This window comes from Choloepus didactylus, chromosome 3 (assembly GCF_015220235.1).
Source record: "Choloepus didactylus isolate mChoDid1 chromosome 3, mChoDid1.pri, whole genome shotgun sequence".
NCBI classification, from domain to species: Eukaryota; Metazoa; Chordata; class Mammalia; order Pilosa; family Megalonychidae; genus Choloepus; species Choloepus didactylus.
In genome coordinates this window covers 4,449,831-4,462,357 of record NC_051309.1, presented here as the reverse complement: position 1 = coordinate 4,462,357, position 12,527 = coordinate 4,449,831, and positions in this window count along the sequence as shown.

The following is a 12,527-nucleotide window of genomic DNA, read 5'->3' as shown; positions in this document are numbered from 1 at the left end:
ACCACTCTCAAATGATTTTATGAGAGTCATTTGTTTCCTTCCATTTTCACGTACCAAATCTAATCTTTGGAGAACCCACTCCCTTCTAACTCACATATTATGGGCTTTCATCAATAATAATATACGATCAATTACCCAAATGTAATTGATTAGTCAAGAGAACCATATTTCCCCCTCTTAGTTCCTGGCTGACTGCAGAGGAGGGGCAGCAGTTGTGTGACATGGTGGCTTCGCCCTTTGGCTGTGGACTATCTTTACCTTTTAGCTGAGATTAAATTTATATACAATTTACTAATGCTAGCCTAAGAAAAATTCAAAAGGGCATTTTATATCCCAACTCTGCAGATGACACTGTCACGGGGCGCGATAAGGAGACCACGACGTGGATTAGTGGCCGAAACTGCCTTTCGCGTTTGCTCTGCGCTTCGTTCATCTTTATTTGGCCACACAGATAATTTTTTGTCATCAGAAAGTTGAGTTCCATAAATTCAATATCAGCCAATTCAATAAAGAGAATCAGAGCCTGTTTCAGCCAGTCTGCTTCTCCCTCAGCTGAAACAAAACCGTGCTCTTTTACCAAGATGGCGGTGACGCCAGATAACTTCCAGCCAAGGAAAGCTGGGTGCTGTGGACCCCAGACAAGGACCCTGGGCGAGGTGGGGGAGCCCCAGCTACCAGCCGCCCGTGCCTCTCTCCACAGCCAACTGAATGCCAGGTGCCAGAGCTGGTCACAATGGGGTTGTTCCTGCTCAGAGATGTCGCAGGTTTGTGACGAGCAAAACCTTAGAGGTGAAGGACCAGCTCTGGGCAGTGGGAGCCCACTCCTGCACAGCAGATGCTCTCGGTGGCTCCGGGTTCCCATGGCGGACGACTCTGGAGAAAGGTGGATGGTCAGCTACAGGTGCTGGTCACATTTGCTATCAGGTCAGGGCTACAGAGGACTTGACCTGAGGAACACTCAACAGAAATTGGGGCTCCCTGGAAGTCCTGACCCAGCCTCAAAGACCCTGTGCAAATTCCACCTCCTCCGTGCAGCCATTGCCATCATCCTAGTCAGGATTAATTTCTCTTTCCCCACTAAGCCCACAGAAGTTTGCTGACACCTCGCTTTAAGAGCTTGTTTAATCCTGCTTTAAATAGCAAGGAGCAAGAGGAAAAGGAGGAGGAGGGAAAGAAGACAGAAAAGAGAAACCTCCACGCTTCACCTCACCAACTTCTTCACGTCCCCGTCTTGAAATTGGTAGTGCCTCTTCTCTTCTGTGCCCTCTTCCTGACTGAGAGCCGGGAAAGAGTGGCGACAGGGAAGAGTCAATGCCTTCTAATCGTCCCCCTTCTGCCTCGTCCTGAGCGAGGGAGTCAGCACACCACTGCCTCGTGGATGCCGGCAGAAGACATGAGCCTCCTGGGTCAGAGACAAAGAGAGGGACTCCGCACGGCCCAGCCGGCAGGCGTCCTGGGCCTCACGCCGGCCTCTGTCCCCTGCCCCAGGCTGTGCAGGGCTGCTTGGTGGCAGACACCGTGCCCAGGCTGGTTTGCATCGCAGGCTGGGAGCGCTGAGCTGGGTGCCTACTGCTTTTGCATCTCCCAGGGGGCTCCTGCAGCATGCTGTCGGGCCACGCGCTGCACGCAGGGCCCTGAGGAAAGGCCCTGGGAGGGAGCGGGCAGGGGTCCTGCAGTCCCAGCCCACCCAGTGAGAGCAGGCGGGGGCGCTTGGGCCCGAGGAGCGTCGTCTCATCTGCCACCTGCTGCAACCTGGCGTCCCTCCCCAAGCCACCCACCTACTGAGCGGTGCCGCGGCTGACCTTGAGATGCTCTCCCCTCCCCTTGGCTTCGGGCCGCCCCTCTCTGAGGCGCTGCCTCCTCCCTGGTGGCTGCTTCTTAGTCTCCTTCGTGGCTCTGCTCGACTCGTAGGTGCTGGAGACCCACGGGCCCCTCTGGGTGGCTTCTCCTCTCTCCAGCCCCTTGGCAGGGTGGACCATGGCCTCCTCGGCCCTCACCGTGGGTGGACTCACCTTTCCCAGATGGACTGCACCTTGTCGTGCTCTTTTCCTTGTCGGTTACCCCCAGGCCGGGTGCTGTCGTAAATCAGCTCGGAATCAGGAGGGAAATACAGCACACCCGTGTGAGTCCATGCACACACACACACACACTCTTAGATGGTGAGCACACCTGTGTGAGTCCATGCACACACACATTTAGATGGTGAACACACCCGTGTGAATCTATGCACACACACACACTTAGACGGTGAATGCACCCGTGTGAGTCCATGCACACACACACACACACACTCTTAGATGGTGAGCACACCCGTGTGAGTCCATGCACACACACACACTCTTAGATGGTGAGCACACCTGTGTGAATCTGTGCACACACACACTTCGATGGTGAACACACCCATGTGAATCTATGCACACACACACACACTTAGACAGTGAATGCACCCATGTGAGTCCATGCACACACACTTAGATGGTGAGCACACCCATGTGAGTCTGGATGCACACACACACTTAGACAGTGAACACACCCGTGTGAGTCCATGCACGCCCACACACTTAGACAGCAAACACACCCATGTGAGTCTGCGTGAGCACACACACACTTAGATGGTGAACACACCCATTTGAGTCCATGCATGTGCACATGCACACATTTAGACAGCAAACACCCCCATGTGAGTCCGTGCACACACACACACACACACACACAGAGAACTCACCCATGTGAGTACATGCACACCCGTGCACACAGATGGTGAACACACCCACGTGAGTCCATGCACACACACGCACATACACACACTTAGATGGTGAGCTCCTGAGGAGCAGCTGCCTCTACTATCACTGTTGTAGCTCCAGTGGGACCCCCAATAAAGCTTCTGAATTACTGAGTCAACTCTCGGTCCTTCCCCCAACTGCATGTTGTGAAGGATAAATGGGATAACAGACAAGAAGCGAAACCACCCGCTGGGCAGCGGACGGGCCCTGTACTTGTGGGGTGGAGAAGTATAGGCTCGCCTGGCCCAACGACCCTCCGTACTGCAAAGTGCACCTTCCGGGAAGCTGACTCATGGCCTCCCTGGAGATGGGGTGTGGAGGCCCCACTTGTTTAAAGCAGGTTTCTAAACACCCCCTCCCCAAAGCCCCCCAGAGAGACCTATACAGAGAGGGCAGGAATTACAAGCTCCTGTCGACAGGTGAGAAGACAAGGCCTGTAGCCGCTGGATATCACACCCCGTGGAGGTGGGGTGCCCTGGAGGCTGGTCTGGGACATGGGCTGTGGACACTCAGTTGCTGACCATAGCAGACGCCCCATCCCATGCCTTCCTGGAAGAGGGACCCTAGGGGAGCAGGCTCACGTCCCCTGGCCATGACTGATGGCTGTAGAGCTGGCGTTCCCTCGTTCGAGTGCCCGGCAGGGCATCAGCTGGTCAGAGGGTGCTTTCTGTGCAGTGGAAGGCGCTGAAAATTCAATAGCACCCAGCCAGCCAGATCTGCTGGAGTGGCCACTGAGGGAGCATCTGGCCTGACCACGGACTGACCCCAGTGAGGGGGGCCTCCACTCTTGCTCTGAGAGGCACCCTGCGGCTGACCGTGTCCTGGGGAGGGGCCACCCTGACCCCTGGCCTTAGCCTCAGCGACACCAGGGGGCCCGTGAGTGGACAGCAGAACTGCAGCCCCCAGGCCATCGGAGCTCACTTCCGAAGCCCACCTCCTGCTCGGCCCTCTTTCCTCCGTGCAGTCCGGACTCCCGGGGGCTCTGGGATAGGATGGGGATGTGGGGGTAGGAAGCGGAGGTGGGAGGGGGCAGGCGGGGTTTCTAAATGGCCTTGACTGTGGCGACCGCAGAAGCGTGAACTGGGGGGCTCTGGTACCTTAGAATTGCAAAGGGGCTTTCTGCAGCACTGTGTCCGGCCCCCACCCCCAGTGCAGATGCCAGAACGCCCCAAAACAGAGCCCCGGTGGATGCCGCTACTTCCCTTGGGGCTCAGGCTAAGAAGCAAATCCCTGGTGGCGGCCTGGATCACGGCAGCTTCCCTTCTGGTTCCGGGAGAGGTTTCTAAAGGGAGAGGCGCTCTCGTCACCTGCCTCCACCCCGAGGAAGGAGGCCCCCAGCTCACGGGTGGAGGGGGGCGCGCAGGGGGCAGTGCGTAGATCCCGCCGCAAGGCTGCTGGGCCGCCCGGAGGGGCTGTGGGTGGAGGGTCTCGCTGGGAGATGGCCAATGGCCGGTAGAAGGAAGCCCTTGGGCCCTGTGCCCAAGGCTGTGTGGTTCCGACCCGGATTCCTGGTCTTAGCCCCAGCTCCATGTAGACGAGTCCCTAGGGCTCTGCTTTCTCCTCCAGAAAATGAGGGTGATGGTCACTGTCCTCGTGGAGGCAGAGCACCTCCAGAGCCTGGCTGCCTGCAGGCCACCGACAGGACAGGCGGCTGGCGCCCTCCGCGAGGACTTTGCTGAGACTGATTTGTCATCCACAGACGCCTCCGAACAGAAGGAGGAGGAGCCGGGCCCCGGGCAGGAGCTGGGATGGAGGGCCTCGGGAGGTGGAGGTGGGAGAGGCCTTGGGGAGCCCCGGGCGTGCCCGTTGTGTCATAGAAGGGGAGACTGAGGCCTGGGCTTGGTGTCACCACAGTCACATGGCCCGTGGGACCCTGTCTCCCCATGTCCAGGGAGGGGACCCCACCCCTGGCAGGGCTGCAACGAGGATGGGGCTCACCAGGACGGCTGGGCACACCTTGGCTTGAGCTGGACTCTGCCCTGGCCTGGCCTGGCCGTGCAGCCGGGCTCCCAGGCTCTGCCGTCTCCTTGTCCGTGTAAGACGTGGAGCGATGGCTCGGCCTCCCCGCTGGGGGCACTAAGTGAGACGATGGCCGAGCTCGCAGCCACCGAGCACTGTCTTTTCCCCCGGGGGGTAGTCATCTTTACAAGGGAAGTGGAGGGAAAGGAATCCCTTTGGACACCCTAAGCTGGGCCCCTGAGTGGCCGGCGCTCAATGGGGCGTGGGTAATCGGTTTGCTTTGCGATTCTCTCCCCTCGGCGGAGGCAGCTGCTGTGCAAGGCCAAGGCTGCGGCTTTCGGAAGGGTGGTTACTGGGGCGGCCGGCAGTGACCGTCGCTCACACCCTGCTGGTGAGAACAGGCCTGGGGGGACCTCTCGGAAGGCCATCGGGCCAGGTGGACAGAGAGATCGAAACCGTCCAGAGACCCTGCCTGACAGCTGCCTCTTCAAAGCCGCTCAGGCTGTGCCTCGACCTCCGCCCTCCGAGCTCCCCCCACGCGGGGTCCTTGGGGATCCACGGAGGACTCTGCTGCCCTGACCGGGGTTGTGGCCTCCTGAGAAGTCAGAGGTGGGGGATGTATTTGTAAAATAATGGAAATGATTTAAAAAGTCAGTGTTCAGCAGGATGGTATAACAGTCATGACAGACAATAGCAGACGGTCTTTGTGAGATGCTCCCTCCTCTGGGCCGGGCCCCACCCAGTGAACCCCCCGCCAGCCCGGGCAGCAAGGCCTGGCGTCTCCCTCGGGGTCTCTGGGGCGAGAGGGAGCAGCTTTAGAAGGCAGCTGCGAGCTGCAGTTCAGGGAAGCAGGAAATGCCTGTTCACAGGCCCTGTGGAAAGACACCTGAGCATGGCTCGAGCCACCTGAAAACACAGGTAGAAGTGAAGCTTCAAGAGTTAAACCAAAAACGCCCCACATTCATCTGTAAGGTGGGGGCTGCTCATTTTGCTTCCATACACTTTTAGGAGCATCCAATTGTTCTATGATAAGCATTTACTATACTTCAAATCAGAAAAATACATTGATTGATGGATTGATGAGTCAACACGTGTTTAATTTGGAGAATGCTGGCTTGTTTCTGAACATCAGAAGCAGCATCTCAGTGAGCTGCTTCCCAATTCAGGGTTTCTTGGTTCCCAGAGTGAACATCAGAGCTGGGCCTTCTGGGGTGAACTGAAATCGGGGCTGCATTCGGTTTCCTCCAAGGCAGGGATCCCAGGCCCGGTTTTCTAGGCAGGTGACGTGGCGTGGGAGCAAAGCTCCAGGCTCTCAGAGAGACTCCAGCCCAGGCCCCAAACCTTCCACGGTCTTTCTGGATGCCTGCAGCAAGCACCCTGACTTCCCGGACCCTCAGGCTCTTCCTCTATCAAATCAGCATAGTTTCCAATTAATCAGTGACTGAGGGTCTGGCCCACAGTGGGTCTTCCAGAAACAGCAGTGCTATTAGCTCTCGAGGTGCAAGACACCCACGAGGTTCATCACCGACTTCTGGCAGGTTCTGCAGCGCGAGCCTTGCAGAGCTCCGGAAGACTGTCGACCTGGGGAATTTCAGGAGACTTCAGCTTCATTTGTTTTCCTTTAATGCAAGTTATACTTAAAATCTATTTGTCCTTTAAGGATTTGTTCGTATGCCTTTTTAATATGCCTTCCCACATCATAAACGTGTGCAGCAGCTTACAGAGACGCAGCAAAGGAGGATACAATTAATAGATGAGGGAATTCAGGCTAAGGGGAAATGGGAGCAGGAAAACAAGAAGTCAAGCGCAAGGAGAACATGAAATGCAAGCCACCGTTTCCCGAGGTAGACTGGAAATTTGAGCCCAGACTTTGCAGCAGCCAAAGCAAAGTTGGAAAGAGGATTGTTACATGATTCAGGCTGTCTGCAAGATTTAAAACACCAGTGATTCAGAGGAAAGATGGGCAACCTCACACTGATGCCTGGGAGAAATTGGTAAAAGGGAACACAGGGGAAGGGACCAATTAATTTCTTCATTTGACATGTTTCCTGAGGTCCTGCTGGCCTGTCTGGGGATGGGTGGGCCCCTGTGTGTGATGTGTCACCCGCCTAACAGGCTGTTCCAATCCGCACAGCAGCCCTAAAGGAGTCGGACTCACCATTCGCATCCGAAAGACACAGGTGACCAGCGACCTGACCCAGGCCGTGCAGCCGGCACGTGGCGCCCGGGGCTGACCGCCGCTCTGTCCAGCCCACGTGGCTCCATCCACGGCCCGAGGCCCGCAGCCCCCGGAACTCAGGGGAGAGGCTCCTCACGTGGCTTCTCCTTGTAACGTCTTCCTCGGTTCCTTCTGAGGGTGTCCGGCTCTCAGAGAACAGAAAAGGCATTTTGGGAGGCTCAGATTTGACATCGTTCAAATACTCAGCTCTGAGCTGGCTTGATTCAAGAATAAAATGTAAAGCATCTGGAGAAGTGGACGGATTTCAGCGTCTTCAGTTCCCCCAGCCTTATGTACAGTGTTTCTTACAGACAAGCACCCAGGTGAGACCTCGTTGAGGCAGTGTCCCATAAACTCCTGATGAAGGAGGGGAGGGAGGGACGAGGGAGGAGGGAGGGACGAGGGAGGAGGGAGGAGGGAACCTCCGGGAGGAGGTAAAGCCAGGTGCTCCTTTGCAGGTGCGGGTGAGGCTGGAGCTGCGAGACTGTCCCTGGGACGTGACCTCAGGCCCTGAGTGATTGACGATGGCGGAGAAGTTTGAACTGAAAGAGCAGCAACTACTCTTGCCCCAGAACCAGGGGTCATGCAGTCTTGGGGTCAAGCCCGTGTTGCCAGAATTAATACCTAAGATAAACAGAGCCCTGGAGACGCTGGTCAGATTCTCCAACCCGGGTCAGAGGTCTGCTGGGGAGGTGTGAGAAGCGGCTTCGGGAGGACCGGGGTCACATCTTTGCAGCCCAGATGGCCGGCGATGGGCGGGGGACGGGCCTCCCCCAGGGGGGAGGGGGGCGTCAGAGCAGACTCATTACTTGGAGAGGCCCAGAAAGTTGTCTGAGCCCCTCTCGGCTGCCTGAGCTCATCAGCGTCAGACCTTCCCTGCGGGCCCTCGGGCCCTGCTGCTTTCCCCCCATGGCCCCCAGCCCCTCATGTTTCTGGGCAGAGGGGGGCTGACCGCCGGTGGGTGGAGGGGCGGTGCGGGGGCAGGAGGGCTGGGGTCCGGGTTACCACGTCCCTGATAGGGTCCACCCCCCAGCCTCCGTGACGGGGAGCTCACTACCTCACCAGGCACTTTGGGTAATGCTGATTGTTTGTGACAGCCTGGGGTTTTGCTGACTCTTCGCTTTGTGAAAGCTCTTTCCCCCACGTGACGACCGCTGTGAGGGGCTGGGTAGAGGGGGTGCTGATCCCAGCCTTAGAGTCGAGGACCGTGGCTGCACCACTTAACCTCGGGGCCCTGTGTTCTCCCCGAAGTGAGCCAGGAAGGGAACTGCGTGTTCCCCAGCCTGTGCTCCCCAGGGCGGGCGGCTGGGGGACCTCCAGGCACCATCGATACAGTCAGAGTCCACCAGGGAGTCAAGGCTCTCTCCCCAGGCCTCAATTTGTATAAAAATTTAAATCGCAGCTTTTTCACCTTTATGTCTCAGACTTAGGGCTAAATGATAAAATGCTAACAATAGCTATTTATAATAATATAGTTATTATTATAATAATAATTTCCCTTGCGGCTGTTTTCCCTCTCCTCATTCTTTAAACACGTCAGTGTGCCAGCCTCGAGAGAGTCAGATCCACCACCCTCACCCGAGCTCACAGAGTGGGACTGATTACAAATACAAGTGAGCAAAACCAAGGAAGGGTTTCAAGTCATAAGGGCATCCTGATATTTTTACAAATAAATGCAAAGCCGAGCCTCATGCTGCGTAAAAGCCTCAGGAGCTGGACGATGCCTTTGACGCGTGGACGTTAATGGAACCCTTAATGTCGTGACCGATATTCCACATTCTACAACTTGTACTAATCTTCATCGTCCGTCTGTCCATTCGGTCACTCTTCCATCGATCTCAAGCACACTCGCTGGGTGCTCTCGTGGCCCTGGGAGCCCTGCTGGCCGCTGAGGAAGCCGTGACCCTGCCCACTTGGAGGACAGGGCGGTGACCAAGGCAGAACGGTTGTGACAGATGTCAGTGCAAGACACGGTCGCTGGACAAAAGGTCAGTGAGTCCCCCTGCCCTGGGGTGGGTGGGGTAGTCAAGGAGGGCTTCCCAGAGGAAGAGGCACTTGAGTGGATCTTGAAGGCTCGATAGGAGCTCCCTGGGGGATAAGTGGGGTGGGGCGTTGTTGGAGAAGAGGCAGCGTGGGAAACAGCTGGCCTCTCTGGGTCTGCCGGGAGCAGGGACCTGGGAGGAGAAGGGCTGAGAAGAGCAGCATCTGCCCCTCTTTCTTGGGCTTTATCTCTTGATTCCCAAAGTTCTGTGCTATGGAGGAGCAGTCTTTGAGGCTCCCCATGGAACAACAACAAATCGGGGGGCTTACCTGGGAGATACCCAGTGCATGTCATCAAGCTAAAGGCCCTGAGGAGTCCTGCAGCAGGGAAACCAGCTACCTCTGACCCAGTGGTCCCCCAACTTATTCAACCGTGGCAAGTCCTCTGAGGAAACCCTGGGGAACTGACATTTGGCAGATCGCTGCCCCGATATCAGGCGGTAATTAGCCCCCAGACACAGTGATTATCTTATACAACCCTCGGGAGCCCCCAGGCCCAGGTGCTCGGCTGCCATCACCTAAACCTAACCCTAACCCACCCTGTCCCCCAACCTATGAGCGTTTGGATCCTGGCCTGGACACCAGCGGTGCTGTCTCACCCTTGCTTCTCGGAGCCTTGTGATGGCAGATGCTGTGGCCCCACTTCCGGGTTGTCAGGAGACACCAGGGAGATGATATAAGAGCTCGACGCTGGCCCAGGGCCGGCTGAGTTCCTCCCTCACGTCTCAGCCTGTTCCACTCGTGGTGGGGGCCGGGCAGGGCCCTTCCACAGCCGCCGTCCGCGCTCAGGTGCGTGGGGATCGTGACTTGCAGTTTCTGCTGCCCTGACTCGGCAGCCCTCCCGCCTACCTGCACAATGCGTCGGAGCGAGCTGCCCACCGGCTGTGCGCGGCCAGTGGGAATGCTGCCTGACCGCTGACCAGAACATTCCACTGCCACTGCCCCCTCCGCGGCTGCAAAATAGGAAGCAGATTTCCTCTGCACACCAGTGTCTGATGATGAAATCCCACAAGCGAACGGGAGAGGAAAAGAGCCTTACATGCAACCCAGGCACCCCGAGGAGCCAGGCCGGAGGCGGGAGTGGGGGGCCCTGATTCCCTCCAGGTCACTCAGCAGGAAGGGTGTCCAGTCTGTGGGGAGGCCCCAGGAAAGGGGGACTGCTAAAGCAGAGGACGTGCCCCGTGTTCCCAGCCCCCTGGGACATCAGCTGTGCATGAAGTGGAGCTGGGAAGAAAGGATCAGCCCAGCTCCAGGTCCTGTCACTCCGCGTACGGGCATATCCAGAATCATCCGCCCTGTCTGATCTGCTGTTGCCAAAGAGCAGGGGAATCAGAGGACCGTGGGGGCCCCCAGCCCTCCCCAGGGCCCTGTCCCATCCTTCCTGAGCCTCCTCACCCCCAAGGGAGGGGCAGCGGCCAGGGCTCACCAAGCAAAAGTAACAGAGTCCTCGGCTGTGTGCCAAGGACGTGCACCTCCGCCATCTCAGACCTCCTGGGGGCAGCTGCGAGGAGAAGCGCGGGGTGGGGTGGGGGGCAGCCCAGGCTCCTCTCCGGGTCCTGTGCTCAGTGGCTGCTGGGTCACTCATTTCTCTGTGCCTCAGTGACCCCATCTCAGACCAGGCCATGGGCATGTTGCTCTGAGAGGGTCGAGGTGAGGGTGGACTGGTGCTAAGTGTGCCAGAGCCTCGGAAGGTGCCGGGGCCTGGGCAGCCGCACAGACGCATGGGGCCCTCGCCGTGGATGCAGGGCTATGCTGCTGGCACTGACCATGGGCTCTCCGGGCAGATTTCCACAACTTGAACGTTCGCACCATGGCTGACTTCGGGAATTTTACATCCTACTCGGAAAGCTGAAGCTGCCCTGATCGGCTCCCAGGACCTGCCTTGGGGCCTGGGGTGGCCAGAGCAGCCTCTGCAAGTGATGCTTGTCCTGGCTGCTGAGACAGGGAAGTGAGGGCTGGGTCAGGGCTCTGGGCAGCTGGGGCTCTAATGGCGAACACCGGAGAGGATGAAGCAAGTGACTTTCGGGGGAAAAAATACAAAGTTACCTGCTCCACCCAAGGCACACCACCCTCCAAGTGCCTCCAAATGCTGCCCCCAGGGAGGCCGTGGCGCCTCGTGTCCTCCTGGCCATGGAGATGGGCGTCTGGACAGGACATCCTGAATCCAGCTCGAGACACCGTGTCGGACAGAGGGGACGTGGTGTGTCCGTGGCCCTGGAGAGTGACTCCTCTTCAGAGGCCAGGGAAACTGGGGTCCCCTTCAAAGGCACTCTGTGGGGGTCCTACACCTCCCGGGGCCCTTGGTTTTTCCCACTGGAATCATGGCGCTGGAGCAGCTCAAGCATCATCAATGTGGAAATGCCATTTTCTTATGAAAAATGCTACCACTGTGTAAACTGAGCCTCTCTCCTGCCCCCCTCGGGCTCCCGGCTCCCCTCGTGCCCGCACAGCCCTGAGCCCACCCTGCCGCCTGGAGAGCCAAGGCCCAGGACAGCCAGAACAGGGCCTCCAGGGCAGTGGTGAGGTCTGGCCCCGAACCAGCCACTGTCTGCGGCCCCTTGCCGTCCCCCATGTGGAGGCCTGTCCTGGAGGGTCCCAAGAGGAAGCCAGAAGCCAGAGGTAAGAGCCGCCAGGGCGCGAGGCAGGTGGCTGTGTGACAGGCAGAGATGTGAGCCAAGGGACCCAGGACCACGGGAGGACCCCGGCGGAGTGCAGCAGACGGAGACAGCGCAGCCAGCGGAGACCCTGGCGCTGGGCTAAACTGTGAGATGATGAGGTCCTGTGTTGAAGTCTCCAGGGCTGGGATGGCTCGGAGCAGCCCTGGCACCCGGGACCCTCACCCCTGCCCTCTGGAGCACGCAAGTCCCGGACATGTGGCCTCTGCCTCCCCCCGCAAAGGGGCCTCTCTCAGCCCCCGCCGAGGGTGGGGTGGGGTCCCTCCTCCTTCCTTCTTCCTACCTTCCTTCCTGCTCCTTCCTTCCTTCCTCCTCCCTTCCTCTTTCCTTCCTCTTTCTTTTGTTCCTTTGTTCCTTTGTTCCTTTCTTCCTCCCTTCCTCCCCTCCTTCCTTCTTTCCTTCCTCCTTCCTTTCTCCTCCTTTCCTTCCCTTCTCCTTCCTTCCTTCCTCCCTTCCTTCCTTCCTCCTCCCTTCCTTCCTTTCTCCTTACTTCCTTCTCCCTTCCTCCCCTCCTTCCTCCAACCTTCCTTCTTTCCTTCCTCCTTCCTTCCTGCTTCCTCCTCCCTCCCTCCCAGGCAGAGCACAGTAGGACAGCACAGGGGACAGCAGGTGGTGCCCAGGTCTGTAACTTCCTGCAGCAACATGTCACCCTCAGGACCAGCACGTCACCCCATCCCTGGCCCACGCTTCGGCTTCAGACGGGCTTCTGCGCTCAGTTCATTGTTCCCAGCAGTCCTGAGCCACTTTCTAAAATTCACCCCGACGCCATCACTCTGCTCTGAGCCTGTGGACACACCACCGCACTGAGCTGATTCCGAAATCCTTGGCACCTCTGAGCCCTAGGAGTCCAGT